This window comes from Alligator mississippiensis, chromosome 1, assembly GCF_030867095.1.
Source record: "Alligator mississippiensis isolate rAllMis1 chromosome 1, rAllMis1, whole genome shotgun sequence".
Classification (NCBI taxonomy): Eukaryota; Metazoa; Chordata; order Crocodylia; family Alligatoridae; genus Alligator; species Alligator mississippiensis.
In genome coordinates this window covers 283,353,663-283,374,899 of record NC_081824.1, presented here as the reverse complement: position 1 = coordinate 283,374,899, position 21,237 = coordinate 283,353,663, and the positions used below count along the sequence as shown (strand labels likewise).

The following is a 21,237-nucleotide window of genomic DNA, read 5'->3' as shown; positions in this document are numbered from 1 at the left end:
TCTCTGCTTCTGGCATTAGTGTATGAACATTTCAGGCAACTAGCGGAATGGCCTATTTTCTCCCTGGGAACATTGCTAAGGTTTCCACTAATGCCTCCCCATAGCAAGTTTTTATATGGATCCCTTGGCTCTCTATTTATATCTGGGCTTTTGTCTCCATCCTCCTGTTAACCTAGTTTCAAGCCCTCCATATATTCTGCACAGTTGAGATGTCTGTGAAGAAGCTGTATTGGACGTATCAGATGTCTGTATGAGGGCCAAAAAATGAAGACCATGTCAGTTCCCTTAATCCTTCTTAACATAGGATTAAGACCACATAGACTTTTGCCACTTTTTCTACATTCTACCACCTCTTGCCAATCCTTTCTTATTTCATGTTATAATAGTCTTAAGGTTGCATGAACTACTGTGATGTCACTAGTGCATTTCCATTGTTACCCTGCATCACACAGATCCTGCTAAAGTCATATATTATCTATCTTTTGGCTATAAAAGTGCTTGGATACTCATACAGATCTACCATTAAATTACAGGACTACTCAATTCACAGGCTGCCCATCTGTAGTATCATGACCATTAGAGGGTTCCATCTCTTAACACAGCAAACAAGAACATTGGACCTTTTTTGAATCACCATCTTTAAAACATGGAAAGTGCCAATTCTGATAAACAACAAGTATCTTTTGCCACTGATCCCTAAGCTGAGGTCACCGTGGTTATGAAAATTCATGCTGCAAGATAGGGTTGGATTTTTAGCAGGATAAAGAATACTATTGCTTTTTGAAATCAAAAACAAAGTTCTGTTATATTTATTCATGGACAAAAACAAGACAAAGTATTATTTGGTCAAACTGAGATATGTCTTTCTAGTCGAGCTGTTGTAGGAAAAGAAAGAGTGGCTGGTGCTATTCTCAATATGAGAATTCTGATAATATATTACAATACAGTGTGATGGTTGCTGTTTATATTGAAGATGAGATTAGGAGCATTAGTACTAAATCAATTTCTAAATCTGAAATCCAATATCTTGAAAAAGGCAAACAAGAGAAATATTATTTGCTGTTTCTCTTCATACAAGATAAAACGGGCAGTATGAAAAATAACAAGTCCTTAGCCTTCGTAAGATGTACTAGCGTTACTAGTAATTCATAGAAGAGTTTTCATCTCTCCTTCACCTAACGTCTTCGAGAAACAGCAGCCTCCTCCACTATCTCTATTAGGCTATAAACTGATGTTACCTTTGAAGTGGGATCAGCTGTAGTGATTTGGGGCACAACAGTGAGATACATGTGGCACAGGAATGCGCCTGCCTGAAGCATCTGCAGGTGTCTGTATAGGCATCTGCAAGCGCACCCCAGGAATTCTCCTGTACAGGAATACCTGTTGGGTGCAATAAACAAAACAGACATCCTCCCATTTGATGCACCACAAACTGTAACTACTGTTGGTGACAGCAACTTTTTTGGTTACTTGGAGTGTGACAGGGGCCTAGAACACCTGTTCCCTTGCAACTTGTGCCGCCATAAAAAAAATTTATGGCAGCACAAGGGTGATGACTAACACCTTAAATCAGTGTAGGAAATGGAAAAAATTCTGCCCACACTATTATTCTGCCTATCACACAAATTATATTGTCTATTAAGGATGTGCTTTATACATCTAAGCTTGTGCATGCTAAGAAATTGACCTCTGTTTGTAAATGGGGCTTAAGATAGTTTCATTGCAAATGACAACTATCTATGTTTGGCAATATATTATAAAGCATGGTCAAGACCCATTATGACTCCTTGACTATGCTACCATATTTCTTCAAACTCCCTACCACTGAAATAGCATGTGTGTACCAGTTCTATAGACAGACTGCTAACATTTTAACCCATGACTAAAGTAGGGTTAATACTATTCAGAAGGAATTACTGATTAAAGTGTTACTGTGTTCCATTCACAACTATAATAAAGTTCCAATCATAACTACCACCATCAGGATTACCTATTATTGACCCATTACTGACAACATAGTTCATAGTTGGTAGGGTCTGAAGAGACCTGAGCAGATCATCAAGTCCGACCCCCTGCCATTGGCAGGAAAGAATGCTGGGGTCAAATGACCCCGGGTAGGTAATTATCTAGCCTCCTTTTGAAGACCCCCGGGGTAGGAGCGAGCACCACTTCCCTTAGAAGTTGGTTCCAGATCCTAGCTGTCCTGACTGTGAAGTAGTGCTTTCTGATGTCCCTGATGTCTAGCCTGAACCTACTCTCAATCAAATTCTGGCCGTTATTCCTAGTTACTCCTGGTAGTGCTCAGGGGGAACAGGGACTCTCCCGTTCCCTGCAGGTCCCCCCTGTTAAGTTTATAGATGGCCACCAGATCCCCTCTCAGCCTTCTCTTGTGGAGGCTGAACAGGTTCAGGTCACATAGCCTCTCCTCATAGGGTCTGCCCTGCTGTCCCCAACCATGCGAGTGGCTCTCCTCTGGACCCTGACAATGCTAGCCACATCCCTCCTGAAGTGCAGCACCCAGAACTGGACACAGTACTCCAAATGTATCCTGACTAATGTCGCATAGAGGGGGAGGATCACCTCCTTGGACCTGCTCGTGATGTATCTGTGGATGCATGACAAGGTGTGGTTAGCCTTACTGACCACATCGTCACATTGGCAGCCCATGTTCATCTTGGAATCGATAAGGACTCCAAGATCCCTTTCTGTCTCTGTGCTGACGAGAAGGGAGTTCCCCAGCCTTTAGGTATGCTGCTGCTTCTTTCTCCCTAGGTGCAGTAGTCTGCACTTGCCAGTACTGAATCCCATCCTATTCTCATCCCCCTGCCCCCGTAGCCTGCCTAGATCTAGTTGTAGCCTGTCCCTCCCTTCTATCATGCCCACCTCTCCCCACATCTTAGTGTCATCCGCAAATTTGAACAGGATGCTTTTCACCCCCTCGTCCAAGTCGCTGATGAGGACATTGAACAGGGCAGGCCCAAGGACTGAGCCCTGGAGGACTCCACTGCCCACATCCCTCCAGGTTGAAAATGACCCATTCACCACCAGTCTCGGGGTGTGGCCCTCTAGCCAATTTGTGACCCATCTGACTGTGTAGGCATCAATGCCGCAGTCACCTAATTTTTTTTTTTTTAAATGAGAATGGGGTGAGAGATCATGTAGAAGCCCTCCCTGAAGTCCAGAAAGACTACGTCCACAGCGACACCTGCATCCAAGGATTTAGCGACCTAGTCGTAAAAGGCCACCAAGTTGGTCTGACAGGACCTGCCCCTAATGAACCCATGTTGGTTGCCCCTAAGTATAATCTCCCCTGCTAGTCCCTCACAGATGTGCACCTGGATAATTTTCTCAAAGAGCTTCCCCAAGAACGAGGTAAGACTAACGGGCCTACAGTTACCTGGGTCCTCTTTCCTCCCTTTTTTTGAAAATGGGGACCACACTGGCCCTTTTTCAGTCCTCTGGCACCTGGCCAGAGCACCACGGGTGCTCGTAAAGCTGTGCCACGGGTCCCGCAATGACCCCTGCCAATTCCCTCTGCATCCTGGGGTGGAGATTTTATGAATAAATCAATTTAATATGCCTGAGAATTCACCATGGTTTCAGAAACAGCACTGAACACACTTTGATCCTGCCTTCATTTGACATATATACAGTGGTTTCTTTTTCAATCAATTTGAGCAGCACCCATTCCCTGCGATAAATATATTCTTAGGATTGAATCCTGATCCCTCAGAATTTAATTTCTGTACTCCAATTCACTTTAAGAGGGCTTGAATTTCATCCTAATGTGAGTGGTAGTGTAGTTGAGGAAGCCAAATGAGACTTGACCGTGCTTTCTAACATGTTACTTGCATCATTATCAAACATAAGTGTTCACAAAATAATTGGTCAAGGGCAAATATGAGGCTATATGAGATGATTTCTTCAATAACAGACTTTGCACCTTTTTTCCTTCTGAGTTTTTAGCTTTTAGGTTATACATCAGTCACATTTTCAATCTTTTTCCTGCAGCCCTATGGCAACCCTAAGCTTATTGCTTATAGCTAGCCTACATGCTATAAACAATGTTTTATCTATTAAAAAAAAAAAAAAAAAGATATTCTCCCATAATCACTTTTATTCAGAGCTGGCTTTAAAAATGCATACACACACAAGCTTGAGCAACACTGAATTGAAAAGAATCAAAAGCAGATAAACCTGCTGCCACAAAAAAAAGGAAAGAAACAGAGTTTGTCTGAATAGTAGCCTTATTGGTTAGAAAGTTTGCTTTTGTTATACAAATAGTTTAAAATACCATAAAGCAGAGGTAGAGACACCATCACCCTGAAAGCATTACTTAATATCTTTCAGGCACCAACCATGTATTTCTGATGACAAGAACACAGCAAATGGCACTGCAAACAATAATTATGATGCACTATAAAAAGAGCAGTATTATGGTCATCAGCCTCTATTACCATCATCAGTATCAAATCACAGATTATATTCCTTTGATATGCCATTACTCTTCTAATATACTTCCTAATATATAACTAGACATAAGTCTTGTTCAAGCAAAACACACAAAAGGCTGATTGAAGACTTGAACATTTTAGTTGCAACATGTGGACACAAATTATGAACATCATTGGGCATTAGTATTTTTTTTCTTATCGACTGCTAGCACTCAAGAATGATCCACATAAAAATGGAATTGCAGCATCTGAAAGCTTTTGTTAGAATAAAACCCTTCAAGCTTCAAAACAGTCAACTAAAAATAAAAGGGTGCTTTTCTTCTCCATGCTTTTAATGGCAATGGTACAAATATTTCTGAAATATTTAAGGAATGAGGATTTAAAATATGGCATATTTTATATCCAGTACTTAGTGGGTTTGTTAAAAAAAACTAACCTTATGACAGATAAAAACAAGAAAAAGTCTATACATTTTTTTTTCCCCCCCTCAGGCTCCGATTATCATTTGGCATAGAAGCAAAACAATAATTTCTTACAGAATATCATGACAAGATAGAGAGACACCCCCCGCCCCACTTTCTGAATAGGAATAAGTATTTATGAGCAACGCTTTAGAAACATGTCTAAAACCTTTTTCAGTTGAATTTGATACAATGGTTTGGTACCAACTTCTGAGACCTGGTTAACTGGTTAATTAAGTCCTAAATAGTGACACCAGTTAATTCAATGAATGGTGTGATATAAAACAAGGACTGCCAGAAAGTTATTAATCAAAATACAAGTAATAACTTTGTGGCTAGTTCCTATCATGCCTTTAACTGAAGATGTGGTCAGCACTCCCAGCCTCTGGAGCACACTGGAGCCCTTCCAGATTCCCATGTGCTCCAGAGGCTGGGAGTGCTGGTCAGCTGGCCAGGGGAGCCAATCTAGGGGATTATATGGAGCCTTCGACTCCAGCGCACTTCCCCAGCTGGGAGCTCTGATCAGCACTCCTAACCAGAGGAGCACAGGGAGCCAACCTTACTACTTGCCAGTTCAGGGCAAGCCTTCCCCTACACCAGCAATATGGTGCAACATGATCTGATGCTGAACCAAACAGCTGCAGTTCCTACTGTCAGTGGCCTTACTGAGGTTTAGTTTCCATTCACCATGGGATAGAACAAATCTACAAAAAAAGAGTTCCTACAGAACAGAAAACATATAGTAATTTCCCTGCAGGATGCCTCCACTTTTAAATTGATAACATTTGTCTTCCCGCACCATGAGTCTTTCTTTGGTTATGGCTCTCATCTTAAAAGCTCCTGAATTTATTAATACCACCACCACCACCACCACCACCACAATACAATTATAAAAAATAAAAAATAAAAATAAAAAATACTTTCTTTTTAGAAGTGTTTAGTTGAAGAAATAATGTTTGAGACCCTTTGACTAAAACAGTAATAAAGTAGAAATGGCAATAATATGGATGAATGACAGATACTTTGAATAAAATTTGACAATTTGGTGAGGAAATTAATAAGAATGATAGAATATGATAGAATTCAACATAAGACGGCGAGTGGGTAAGGTAACTAGTAGGGTGAAAGTGCTAGACTTTAGGAAAGCTGATCTCATTGCACTCAGGCGATTAGTCAAGGAAGCACTGCAGAGTAGGAGTTTTGATGGGATGGGTGCCCAAGAAGGGTGGCTGTGCCTAAAGGAAACGATCCTTTGGGCACAAAGCAAGACGATCCCCGAGCGAGGCAAAAGAGGGAAAGGGGCCAGGAGGCTTCCATGGCTGACCAGAGAAATCCAGGGCAGCCTAAGGGCCAAAAGGGGAGCACATAAAAAGTGGAAACAGAGTGAGATCACTAAAGATGAATATACCTCCTCTGCTCGTGCTTGTAGGGAGGCAGTTAGGCGGGCCAAAGCTATCATGGAGCTGAGGATGGCAACCCAAGTAAAGGACAACAAGAAATTGTTTTTTAGATACATAGGGAGTAAAAGGAAGGCCCAGGGAGGAATAGGACCCCTGCTAAATGGGCAGAAGCAACTGGTGACAGATAGAGGGGACAAGGCTGAACTCCTCAACGAGTTCTTTGCCTCAGTGTTCCTAAGCGAGGGGCACGACAAGTCTCTCACTGGGGTTGTAGAGAGGCAGCAGCAAGGCACCAGACTTCCATGCGTAGATCCTGAGGTGGTGCAGAGTCACTTGGAAGAACTGGATGCCTTTAAGTCGGCAGGCCCGGATGGGCTCCATCTGAGGGTGCTGAAGGCACTGGCCGACGTCATTGCAGAGCCACTGGCGGGAATATTCGAATGCTCGTGGCGCACGGGCCAAGACCCGGAGGACTGGAAAAGGGCTAACGTGGTCCCCATTTTCAAAAAGGGGAGGAAGGAGGACCCGGGCAACTATAGGCCAGTCAGTCTCACCTCCATCCTTGGTAAAGTATTTGAAAAAATTATCAAGGCTCACATTTGTGAGAGCCCGGCAGGACAAATTATGCTGAGGGGAAACCAGCATGGGTTTGTGGTGGGCAGATCGTGCCTGACCAACCTAGTCTCTTTCTATGACCAGGTTACGAAACGCCTGGACACAGGAGGAGGGGTGGATGTCGTATACCTGGACTTCAGGAAGGCCTTCGATATGGTATCCCACCCCATACTGGTGAACAAATTAAGAGGCTGTGATGTGGATGACTGCACAGTCCAGTGGGTGGCGAATTGGCTAGAGGGTCGCACCCAAAGAGTCGTGGTAGATGGGTCGGTCTCGACCTGGAAGGGTGTGGGCAGTGGGGTCCCGCAGGGTTCGGTCCTTAGACCGATACTCTTTAATGTCTTCATCAGCGACTTGGACGTGGGAGTGAAACGTACTCTGTCCAAGTTTGCAGATAACACAAAGCTATGGGGAGAAGTGGACACGCCGGAGGGCAGGGAACAGCTGCAGGCAGACCTGGATAGGCTGGACAAGTGGGCAGAAAACAACAGGATGCAGTTCAACAAAGGAGAAATGCAAAGTGCTGCACCTAGGGAGGAAAAATGTCCAGCACACCTACAGCCTAGGGAATGACCTGCTGGGTGGCACAGAGGTGGAAAGGGATCTTGGAGTCCTAGTGGACTCCAAGTTGAACATGAGCCGGCAGTGTGACGAAGCCATCAGAAAAGCCAATGGCACTTTATTGTGCATCAGCAGATGCATGACAAATAGGTCCAGGGAGGTGATACTTCCCCTCTATAGGGCGTTGGTCAGACCGCAGTTGGAGTACTGCGTGCAATTCTGGACGCCACACTTCAAGAAGGATGCGGATAACCTGGAGAGGGTACAGCGAAGGGCAACTCGTATGGTCAAGGGCCTGCAGACCAAGCCCTACGAGGAGAGACTAGAGAAACTGGACCTTTTCAGCCTCCGCAAGAGAAGGTTGAGAGGCGACCTTGTGGCTGCCTATAAGTTCATCACGGGGGCACAGAAGGGAATTGGTGAGGATTTATTCACCAAGGCGCCCCCGGGGGTTACAAGAAACAATGGCCACAAGCTAGCAGACAGCAGATTTAGACTGGACATTAGGAAGAACTTCTTCACAGTTCGAGTGGCCAAGGTCTGGAACAGGCTCCCAAGGGAGGTGGTGCTCTCCCCTACCCTGGGGGTCTTCAAGAGGAGGTTAGACGAGTATCTAGCTGGGGTCATTTAGACCCAGCACTCTTTCCTGCTTATGCAGGGGGTCGGACTTGATGATCTATTGAGGTCCCTTCCGACCCTAACATCTATGAATCTATGAATAAGAAACAAAAGCAGGCAACAATTTAAAAAATCTTCACTTATTTACTAGAAAATATGTTTCCATGCTTAGAGAATGTTATAAATTCTTTATGACTTGCAGGTTTCATCAATGCATTCTGCCCTTAAATCTGCTGATAAGCTGGAGAAGGCCTCCAAAAGTAAGTAATTTACAAGCCAGGTAGGTCAGTTAAATGCAAATCAGCAAGTTTGTCCAGTACAACCCTTTCATTAAAAAACATAGGGATGTTCAGAAATGAAAAAGTGACATTGAGAGGATTAATATAATAAGTATAAATACACAAATGTGAGGGGGAAGAGAAATAAACAAGAAGCCATATTATATGATGGATATGTTCCCAATAACATAAAGAGGGTAATGAAAACATTGTGGAATTAGTAACTATAATGTCATAGGGTTAAGATGTAGTCAAGAGAAACAAAAATAGGTGGAAGATGGATAGACAGCTTCCTTTCTCCCACCTAGGCTCATGGTATGAGACATTGCCTCTTCAATAAATCTACACGGTGCACAGAATAAATAATAACCAACAACAACTAGCCCTATGACCTTGTCTATATGTGAAGAATATATGTCCTGTTGTCTCTGTTGCACTTATAAAGTAAATCATGTCCACTCATACAAGTGCTCCAAATGATTTACTTCTATGTTTAATATAATTTTGATTAACTCTGCTTTAACCAAAGCCAATGTTCTGTTTGAATAAGTGTATTATTAGCACGAACCTCTGAAAAATAAAATTCACCACAAACCAATTTGGATAATCCTGATGCTTTCTTTATATCCAAGAAAATCACTGAATATTCAGGGTGAAATGAGAATTCTGGGACAGGTATCCGAGATGGCATGCACACTGTTAACAGAACTAAAATGTTTCAGAAAGCAAGTTGGCTTAATTTAGGGGGACACATTATGTATTTGTATGAAAACCTGATTTGTATGAAAACCTGAGGGTGGTGGTTGACAAAAGCCAATCATCTTGGAGCGCGGTCACCAGTGGGGTCCCTCAAGATTCTGTCCTAGGGCCTATACTATTTAACATCTTCATCGATGATGTAGACACTGGTGTCAGAAGCGGGCTGGCCAAGTTTGCTGATGACACCAAACTCTGGGGTAAAGCATCCACACCCGAGTACAGGAGGGTGATCCAGGCAGATCTTGACAGGCTCAGGAAAGGGGCAGTTGAGAAACTGATGGTGTTTAACACCGAAAAATCCAAGGTTCTCCACCTTGGGAGGAAAAACCCACAGCATCCTTATAGGCTCGGCAGTGCTATGGTGGTTAGGACTACAGATGATAGGGACTTGGGGATCATGATTGACCACAAGATGAACATGAGCCTTCAATGTGACGCTGCAGCTAGTGAAGCAAGCAAAACCCTAGCTTGCATCCATAAATGCTTCTCAAGCACATCCCAGGACATCATTCTCCCGTTGCACTTGGTGAGGCCGCAGCTGGAGTACTGTGTCCAGTTTTGGGCTCCAAAATTCAAAAAGGATGTGGAGAAGCTTGAGAGGGTGCAGAGGAGAGCCACGTGCATGATCAGAGGTCAGGAAAACAGACCTTCCGATGACAGGCTGAGAGCCATGGGACTCTTCAGCCTGGAAAAGCGCAGGCTCAGAGGTTATCTGGTGGCCACCTATAAGTTTATCGGGGTGCTCACCCGGATCTGGGGGAACATCTGTTCACCAGAGAGCCCCAAGGGATGACAAGATTGAACTGTCACAAACTCCGCCATGACCGATTCAGGTTGGACATAAGGAAGAACTTCTTTACTGTCCAAGCCACCAAGGTTTGGAATAGAGTACCACCAGAGGCGGTTCAAGCACCCACTTTGAATGCCTTCAAAATACATTTGGATGCTTATCTTGCTGGGATCCTATTATCCCTCCTGACTTCCTTCCCCTGGGGCAGGGAGTTGGACTCGATGATCCTCCGGAGTCCCTTCCAGCCTGAATGTCTAGGAAATCTATGAAACCTTAACAGTATCAAATATACCTACTGGGGCACAATTATACAACTGCCCACTTGTACCTTGTTTCTGCAGTAAAGTCGTTCAATCCTCTAACAGTACTTTATTTTCAAAAGCTAAAAAGTATTTACAAGGAAGTGAATGAATACCCATAGAAGATGATATCTGTGGTATTTTTTTAAAAGAGATGCAACTTTGCATGGGAACACATATTAGTACACACCAGGCTCATTAGTACAAATTCTACTTCAACTGTAGTTTGGACATTCAATTCAGAGCAGAAGCTTGGTGTGGAACACTGTGTCAACTGATCATGATTAAGCACTGGTCCCAGACCTTTGGTCATCATCTGCTTAATGCATTTATTATGGAAGTAAATTACAGTCTATGAATGAAACTTTTTCTAGATATTTTAAATGTTCATTTATGCTTACTATTTTACATGGTATTTATCTGATTACCATACAAAATAAATTTGGTACACTTGGCAAAGAAGTTCTGTGGTTCCCTATAACTTTGTCTTTATCAATATAATTAGATAAGTGAAAATCTGATTTATTTTTTTTTAGGCTACCAACTTGCAGTTACTCCAACAGATTATAATTTGGTTGGAAAAAATAGTAATAGAATTAGAGAGCTTCCCTTTAAATAATATCCAGTTTGTAAATACGTGCAGTGATTAGTCCTAGGAATGCAGCAAGTGAAGCAAAGCCTCCCAAAGTAAATCAGCATCTTATTAAACAAACTCATTCCTGACTAAAACTTCACCACTGAGGAAATGGATATGAAAACAGATAGAAATTAAATGGAAATCAGAAGTGGTATCATTTTACAGCAGGGCTGGGGAAAATACGGCTCGCCGGACCATTCTATCCAGCCCACAGGGCCACTAAAAAAAATGGAGAAAATTAATACTATCTGCCCCTAGCCACGTGGCAAAGATGACAGCAGACAAGGGCAGTAGGACCCAGGGGAAGCCATGGCAGGCGTCTGCAAAAGCAAGGCCTGCCCCGTCCACCCCCAACCTAGCATGGGGCTGTTCGTGCCTCCCTGCACTGGAGCAAGAAATTCAGGGAAAAAGCAAGAGGGGGTAGAAGCATGTAGGAGTGCAAGGTCCATGCCAGTGCCCCAGGGCCAGCACCAGCAGGGCCCAGAGAAAGATGTCAGGAGTGCAGGATGCGGGCTGGCAGGGCTCTATGGATCTGGGCTGGGCTGCGCCAGCAGGGAGAGAGGAGAGCCAGCCTGGCTCCATAGAGCCCCTGCTGCCCAGGACCCTGTGCTCTGGCCCCCTCCAGCACTGGTCCCAGGGCACCAGCACAGCCAGACAGGAGCATGGGGCCTGTCACACGCCCACTCACTCCCAGCCCCGACTGCCCCATCCCTGCGGTACAGGCGGGGATGACCACAAGCAGCCCTGACCCCACACTCACTCATCCGGGCTGAGCAGCGGCGGAGGGAGCAAACTGGTGCTCAGCGCAGGGGAAAAGTTCTCCCCTCCCCTTCCGCTGGTGCTCCCTGCTGCAGCCAGCCAGAGCCCACACAGGGTTGCCTGCATCTCCACCATGTCACTAGCACCCCACGGGGCAGTGGCGGCAATGGCGAGCAAGCACAGGCAGCCCCATGTGGGCTCCAACCAGCTGCAGCAGGGAGCACCGGTGGCAGGGAGGGAGGGCAATTTTCCCCTGTGTTGAGCACTAGTTTGTGCCCTGATGCTGCTGCTCAGCACAGACAAGCAAGTGTGGGGTGCATGGAGTCGGAGCTGCTTGCAGTCATCCCCACCTGTACCATCGGGCTGGGGCAGGCACGGCTGGAAGTAAGCAGGCGTGTGGCAGTCATATGACAGAGCAGGGCCGGCGCTGGTGCCCCGAGGCCAGTGCCAGCGGGGCCCAGAGCAAGGCGGCAGGAGTGCAGGGTCCCGGCCGGCAGTAGGAGCACAGGGTCCTGGCTGGCACGCGCTCTATGGAACCGAGCCAGCTCCCCTCTCTCCCTGCTGGTGCAGCCCAGCCCAGACCAGGGGTTTCCAACCACCAGGCCATGGCTTCCGCTGCTAGCAGTCATGTGCAGGAGGTGGGGCACCTCCAGGAGGGAGGCAGCTGGCTATGTATGCCCCATCCCGCTTCTGCTGCCATGGCCACATCCAGTAAGATGCACCAGGTACCAGGGCCCACACCAGGCTGGACAGTCCCCTCCAACCCTGCCCGCAGCTGGGAGCATGGGGGATGTGGGCAGGGAAAGGCAGCAGAGCCTCTTCTTCCTGGGCAGCACCAGCTGGGTCCCCCTGGGCCACCACCTGCACAGCCCCCTCCCCTGCAAACACCACAGAAAGAATTAGCCTTCAGTCAGTCTAAAGAAAAAGCAAATACTTAATCCAAAAGCTGGGTAATAGCCCATTATTTTCCCCAAAAGTTTGTTATACGCACGTTTTTAAAAGAAAATTTTTCTGTATTGTTTATTAGCTTTTTTCTTTTGGAAAGCTGGAGAGACAGGCATAAAGAAACATTATTTGGATAGCTCCAAACATACCCTTATGTCCTCCCTGCTATAAACTAATGATGTGGAAAAGAGGCAAAGCATTTGTGTTTAGATTCAAAGATCTCATTTTGTGCTTTGATTCCGTGGACAATAAAAACACGACAGCATTAACCCCAAACTAATCTGGGGAGAGAAACAGAATCACAAGCGCATCTTTTAAAAGTGTCAGACCAAAACAGACTAAGAGTCTATGCCGTATCTTAAAAGCATAAAATAAATTCAGCAGTTTGTGAAGGTCTAGAATTACTACCATGATCTCTGACTTCCCAGACTTCTCTGCCATAGAATCCTTCAAGGGATCACCCCAGGCCTCAGGGCAAAAACTTGGATTGTAAAATAATACAAGTCAAAACAAAAAGCAATATATGGTATCCTAGATATCATATCTCTAATACTTTGTATTTTCCCACTTGACCTTAGCAAACATGCTTTTGCATGTGTAACAGTGTAGATATTTTAAAGCTCAGCCCTGCCTCCATATTTCCAAATCACTAGATAATGTATTTTCTTGCAAAGTAGCAATAAAGAGCAGTGACCCTGCTACTTCTTGGGTAAACTTCACAGATCTTCAGGCATGTCCTGTAGCAACTGCAGAGAAGAGCAAATCACTAGTGCCATTTTCCTCTCCAAAGCCTGGAAAATTCAAGACAGAACTTGAGAAAAGAAAAATGAGGGTTCTTTGCTAAGAGGGTTTCTGAGGAAACAATGGTGTATGAGGATGTACTTGTGGTAGAGTTGAAGTAGTGTAGTAACCATGATGGTCCAGGAATATGCAAGAGGCCAGGATTTTTGTGGGTAATAGCCTTCATTGGACCAACTGAACAGTTGGGAGGGATACAGATGGGCTTCTGGGCACTAAATAGCCTTCCTCAGGTAAACATGGGAACATGTTCACAATATATTGAAACTGATATCTGGAAGCCATGCAGTAAGGGAATTGAATAAGGTTCAAGGCAACAGAAATTCAACAATGAAGCAAAGAGGTAGTGAAGTTTGAGCTCTCATACCATTTTCCTTATTCAAATAAAGTTTATCAATACAACTAGCTATTTCTTTTTTTTTTTTTCTTTTTTTTTTTTAAACTGTTGAGATAACAAACAGGAGGGAAAGGGAACAGGAAGTCTGAACAAAGAGAGAAGAGAAACTGAAGGGAGAAGTTCAGAAGCACATTAAGTTCAGGAAATGAAGAACTTTGAGGGGAGTAACATTACCTAATTGATTCAACTGGCTGTATATTTAATGTATATTATGATCACCATAATATTTAAACATGTAAATAAACTAGGGGAGGGAGGGAAGAAGGAAAGGCGTTTGAGAGTTTGGATCCCGATTTATCCTAGTAGATTAATAACCATTGTCAATGTTATTATTCAAAACATATACCAATACCAAAACATTATTCCAGATTTAGCTGGTATTTTTCAAAGAAAAGAAAATGGAAGAATCTCTCTAGGGATGACAGTTCTCGATAAAACTAAAAGCCACATTTTCTGTCTGTATCACAATGAGAAAGTACTGCTTACATTGTAACATACCTCTGTACTGAATATATTTTTTTATAGTTGAAGACACTCCAAAAGATCACCAGATCTGGGGGCAAGGCCAGATAACTAAGCCCAAAAAGAAAAATATTTGTAGTATAAACTTTTGGGCTTAGGGTTGCACTTGAAACTTCAATGGGCTTATAGGTGGCTAAATTTACAATTAATGCTGATTGTATGAATATAGCAAGTAAATTTATCAGAGAGACAATTCCAAGAGAAACATTTAGGAGCAATAAGATTAAATTAGAAGTATAATCCTTTTCTAAAAAGCAAACAGATGAAAGACTTCCACAGGGTAACTCCAATTATGACAATGACTTTCCACCAGGGATAAATTTGGCCCACCATTTACTGGCTAATAGTTAAGTTCCTCAATTCTGTCAGCAGTTTATATGAGGAGAAATCAATGACAAGAGAGAGAATGTATCAACCAGATTTCCTAAGAGAATGGTTATAATGATTTAAAGACTAATGATCTAAAGCTTTCTGTTACCTTCCTGCTGCATGAACAGACTAAGAAAAAGCACCACCCTGACAGAACTTTTTTTCCATTCCAAGAACAACATTCATTCAAGCATCCTTTGTTTGCAATTGTTGAGAATTAGTCATTTTCTTTTAAAGTTAGTACACAAATTCATTTTAACAACTCCTATCCATGTTAATACTCTGGATTTCTAAGAAAGATGCTAATCTTAAAACTGGCCATTTGTTGCATTGCATTACCAGAGTTTACACAATATTCTTCATAAGAAATTAAAAGAAAAACAAACTAACAAAAAAAGAAAACAAAACCCTAGAATGCCGAGTGAATGAGTGGTGTTCACTATACAATTAGTTGTAGAATGTCACCAGTTTTCAACCCAAGAAGATGTGATATACTGAGGTCTCTCACATAAAAATTGTTCTTTGTACCTGTGGACCACAATCTGACAGTGGCATCTGTACAAATGCTTGTAATGCTCTGTACTGCAGAATGGTCTGTTCCAGCGTATGCTACTACAGGATCTGGCCCATGGTATGCCTAGAGAACACGTTAGAGAAATCATAACAGATCAACAGCTTTCAGTGGTACTCACTTTAGTTTTTATCTCATGGGGCTCTAAAAATTCTGATGGTACACTCTCAAATGACAATGATTTCCCCTTATATGCATGCTGTTATTGCAATGTGGTTCCTGTTGATGCACGTGCTCTGCGTAAAAATCTATTTATCTTGAAAAGACATTCCTTCTATGCTTCCACCAAGGATTTCAGAGGGAAGAATACAAGAAACAAGTATAAGTAAATATGAGATCAAGGCAGCAGTGTCTGCAGCACTGGCAATTCCAGCCCTGGCCCCAGCCCTGGCCAGAAGGTGAGAGCCAGAGCTGGGGCCAGAGCTGCTGCTGCTTCCTGCCCAGTCCTGGACCAGAGCCAGTATTTGCTCCATGCACCAGTCCGGAGCAGGGCTGCAGTTGTTGCTGGACCCAGACTTGAACCATGACTCACAAGTAAATGGCAATAGTGGTATGGGGAGAAGGGGCATAGAGTTGGTATGGAGTGAAAGCAGTGGGTGGCATAGATGGCAGAGGGCACGTAGGAGCAGGGTGGGTTGGGGCAAAGGCTGTAGGGAGACACAGAACAGAAGCTGCAGCTTTGACTCCAAGTCTTAGTCAAGACCAAGATTCAAATTAGGGGGGAGTTTGAGGGGCTGAGCCCCCCATAAGAGACAAGAGCCCCCCTGTAAGATTTGAAAAGAATAACCTGGGGGGCCTCCGATGTAATTAGGACATCATGATGGGCAGCCCAATTTTTTTTGCAAACTGTAATTCAAAACCTGGTCAAGACCAGAGTTGCAGCCCCAGCAGCCACCTACCCACTTCCTTTTACTCAAATCCAAGACAAGCATCTCCTCCCCATGTTGAATGGGGAAAAAACCTTATCTTGGATTCAAGTAAATATGGTAGTAAGTTGAAATCCCTATCACAATGATGATTTAAACCAAAATTAGCACATTATGTACAATAATTAACTTATTGCATCTCTGCTCCCTGTTTATCTCCCTTTTTACATGCATATTTAATGTTGATTCTTCAACTATTGCTTTGCTTGACAAACATCCCTTGCCGCTACTTACAAAATAGAAGAGATACAGGATAGCATATAGATTGCATCTTAAATATAGTACGAATCATAATTTATGGTTTACTCAAGTTAGAATGGAAATCTACTATAAAATACATTTTACACAGGAAAAAAGATGCATTTACAATAACATAAAACAGAGTAGTATCTCTTGAAATACAACAGGCGTTGGTTTTTAAAAGTGAAGAAGAAAGAGTAGTTTCAAGGATTTATTTGAACCACAAGAACTAAACCAAATTGATCATGATACTTCAATGAGAAAGCCCTTAATGAAATCATAGGGAGGGGGCTGCAAGTGTCTTTGCTTCTATGTCCCTACTAGCATGCCGATTTGGGAGGCTGACATGCTGAGTGAGGTCTCCATCATAATCATCTAGGATCTCCCAAAAATCTCTAACGGAACCTTCAATGCAACCCACTTCTAGAGAAGACCAGAAAAGAAACCCTGTTCAGACATGGCTAGGGATATAATAATACCTTCTGGGATCTTTTTGCTCCTGCTCTTCTGGGCACAATATGTGGAATAACTACACTAAAACAGCTCCACCTTGGGTTATACTGCCTATAATCATCATAAAGAATTATCATTGATAATGGGGTTGGGATACATAAGGGTATTGGCACCCCTGCACATGATCCTGAAGTCTTATCCTTCCCTAAAAGAACTGTTCTATTGGATCTGGGATCCTTCATGCTGGTGGGGGGATTTCCCCAAAAGGGCCATATCCTGTATCACTTGATTTCAGTGGAGCCCTAAATTATATAACAACATTATCTTCAGAGATTGATGAACTGAAAGGCTATCTTCCTGTTTGTAACAAAACCCTGACGTGTGTATGTTCATTTTCACTGTAGATATGCTCCCTACAACAGCTTTGTAACAAAGGGTGAAGCTAACTCAATATAAAGGAAAAATATCATTGTGATGTGTCATAAATATAGTAAGAATACTATAGTTCCACAAAAAGCTGCCAAGATGTGGATTAGGACATACAAGGAAACATTTTTTTAAACAAGCATGCCAAAGGATAAGAATTGCTGAGAGCTAGCAAAATCACACAGGACCAGCTAGGACACATGGATCATGCTGTCATCTGCACATGTTTTACTGATTTGCTATACCACATTACTCAGCCCGAGGAGGATGCTGTTAGCCTTTCATTTGTAAAACAAAATTTCTTTTTCACTGAATGGAATATAATAGAATATTAAAATAAAAAAGAATTTGGTCTTTCAAAGACTTGTACTTTATGGTAGTTTTTCCATTCCTACCTCATATCTTGGCATCCATAAACTAAAGTTTAGAACTAGAACAAAGCCACTTTATACAGCAAAATCTCTGCTATCCGGTGCTTAAGCAACCGGAATACTGCATTAACTGGCCAGATGCTCACGGGGGTGGGGGGATGGGACACAGACACAGACATGCATGTGACAGCGGCCACCGCCACCCGCCACCCTGCATTGCCGCCGCTTTGTGTGCAGCCACCCCCACCACGCCCCCCCCCACCCCCCAACCGGCTCCATGTTATCTGAAAACCCTGACAGGTTATTTCAGATAACCAGAGTTTTTATGTAACTGGCAATCCCCTTACCCTGGGGATGCCAGATAATAGAGATTTCATTATACCATTATGCCTCACTTGTGTACTATAGACCTTACAAATCACTTATTACACACAGAAAAAGTGTTTCATATAATATCAAATTATAGGTAAGGCTTAATAATTATTCTTTCTTCAGAAATAAAATAAGGGATGACTTCCTCCAACTAAACCAACTTAATCTGGTTTGCTATTGCTATTGAAAAGATTATATGTTGAAAATACAAATCTTTGAAAAAAGTCTGGTATCACGACGATAGCATCAAATTTGGAAAATGAAAAATAGGCAATGAAGTCCAGATTTTTTTTTAAATCTCCATGCTAGTATTCTATGGTTCTATAGGCTGCAAATTCCTCCAAAATAGCCCAGTGAAGTTGAATAGTAGTCAGCTCTCTAAATCTAATACTTCTGAAGCTGTTCAGTAGTTTATTACAGAGTAAAAATTACAAATTATAGGTCACAAGCATTTAACTAAAACTAGAGCTAGTCAGAAAGTGCTCTAAAATTTTCTATCAGAAAACGCCATTTTGACCAAAAAAATCAAAATGTATTATTTGAATACACTTATACACAAAGAAGATGAAGTTCTAGCTAGGAACTGTATATGCACACCAAACACTTCCACACCATGCACATGCATCCATATTTGGTACTGTGCTTAAAAAACAACAGTTTCACAAAGATGAAAGCAAATGTTAGCCAATCCAATTGAGCTAAGAGAAAAAAAACCTCAGGCAACATAGAACTGCTAACAGTGAAGTGGATTGAAAAATAAATAGAATATGATAAAATTAATGCTAATTATGGAAAATGCGTTTTAATTAAATCAATACATAAGTTTAATAAATTCTGCTGATAAAAGGGAAAGGGTCAACAAAAAAACTAAAACAATAAACAATCCATCAACGTAAGTACAGCCTAAATAGATTTAAACTATCTAACTGATATGTCTCAGTATAATTATAAATTGGGACTCATAATCATCATCATGGTCCTACTGGGTCCATATTGGTCCTACTGGATCTCACACTGCTCAATTCTAGGTACTATTTAATATTTTAATCTACAACCTGAAAAAAATACAAAACCATTACTCAAATTTTCTAGATGATACAAAGATAGGAGCAACAGTAAATAATGAAAAGTCACTGATACAGAAAATGCTGGGCACAAGAAAACACTACAGCCATACAAGGTAGCCATAAATTAAGCACCAAAGACTGTTGGCCATATTTACAAAATGAGGGATTTTATTCAAGGTGGCTTAATGACTGAAAAAAGTTTAGAGATATTGTAGAAATTGCTACTGCAATCTTTGGTAAATATTGCATAGGAGTACAGAGTTATAGAACCTTCACCTTCAGCATTGATGGCCACAGTTATTTAAAAACTAATAGCTCTCATATAAAAATCAGACCAGCATCTTGCTTCCATCGCTGGCAAGTACCAATACTTCAGTACGGCGATTCTCAACCAGCATTACCATGGAACCTAGGGTACTGCAAGATCCTTTTAATGGTGCTGCACTGCCAAGCCTTTACGCGAGAAGGTAAATGCTCTCTTCTCTGGTGCCTTTCACCTGCCCCAGCTACCCCAACAGTGTCTACAGCTGCTCCTCTGAGAACTGCTGGAAATGCTACCCCCTACCCCTTAGAGAGTTAACTGACTTCATGGCTCATTATTACTTACTTGGTTCCTACTAACCTCTTCATTCTGAAGGTGTTAACAACCTTTGATCATTCACTGATCAAGCTAGCATTTCTTCTATAATTATCCTATCTGATACTCTTGGTAATGTTTCTTTGCTCACCACCCCAGGTATGCCCAATAAAAGTGTGCGACTACCTAGGAACCTGTAGTGAGTGGCTTTGTTCCTAGGGAATTTGAACCCACAGCAAATCAAGAGACAGAGAAGGAAGGGGTTGGCTTGAAGTCAGGCACAGCAGTGTGGTGCTGTGGTCAGAAACAGGAGGGAGCTACAACGCTAAGGTAAACAGTTTAGGTTCTGTGAGACCCTTTCTTGGGTTATTCATTGCAGAAGATCATGGAGGCTGAACCAGTAGTACAATCAAGGTAGCATAAAGCTGGGCATGGGCAGACTCAGAAGGGTACATTTCCCTGAGTACAGGCAAAGCAAGCAGCTGAAGTCTTCCCCAAACCCAAAATCATTTGTTTCTGTATACCGAAGTGGAGTGCAGTCGTGGGCTTACTAAGGGGAGGGGTCATTGAGAGGTGGCACAACCCCCACTTCTGCAAGGTCAAGGGGCAGGGGACATTACTTGGGATAGGATCTGAGTGCCAGAATGGACAAGGGGCTTTTGGTGAGAAGGTTACCTGTTGGGTAGAAGGACGTGCGAGGAGAGCCCGGGCCATTATGATGACAAGGAGGTATGATATTGGCAAACCTGGTCAAAGATGGGCCCTCCCCCACAAAGGGTGAACATGTGTTCTATTCGTTACTGATCTAAAGTACGCCACTTTCAGAAAACCATGCAACTTAGAACAATTCTGCCATGAGCTATATTTGAAAGCCTGTACCTAACCTGTGTATATTATAGGAAGATTTAAAATATTAAAAATATTGTGCTTGTGTGTGGAAATTATTCCTTCATTACATAGCTTTTCAGAAACTATTGGTTTTACCTATGATCCTGGTATATTCAGCTTACATCATCCAAACCAGGAAAGCTTACCTGTTCAGGGAAAGGTGCTAATTTATGTGCCTAACTTTAAGCACCTTATTTGTAATTAATTTTCATATTTATTCTATACACAGAAATGCACCCCTTTTAAGTTATTTTATGCAGTGAAAAAAAGCTCTCCTTGCAGTCTGCAGTCTGGTTTGCTCTCTACCTTGTGGTGTTGTTTACTTTGAATTCAGGAATTCTGAATGTTAGTTTCCATATTTCCTTTCCTTTCAGTTGTTTAAAAAGATTCCCAGACTCTTTTTTTGTCTTGAAAGAATAAAAGAGAATTTTCTCTCTAATGTCTGCCTTCAGGGCTTCCCACCACATAGAATAGCTTGGGGCTGCTGGTTCATTCAATTCAACTCATTTTTTTTTTTCTGCTGGTAAGAAACTGTAAAAAAAAATGGTTCTCATGCGAGAGCTATATTCACATTAGAATTGCCTTCGGGCATGTCTAAATTGGCAATGGCTCATGTAATTTTAGAATTACCAGATATTCAAATATAGCATTTGTGTATCATATTATGCATGTACACACATC

The 21,237-nt window shown here is 42.6% G+C and overlaps 1 protein-coding gene across 3 annotated transcripts in view; it reads right to left on the bottom strand.

Annotated features, from left to right (window-relative positions):
* Window positions 1–21,237, bottom strand: part of NCAM2 (neural cell adhesion molecule 2) — a 569,780-nt gene that overhangs the window by 478,605 nt on the left and 69,938 nt on the right. The gene's annotated exons all lie outside the window — the stretch shown is intronic.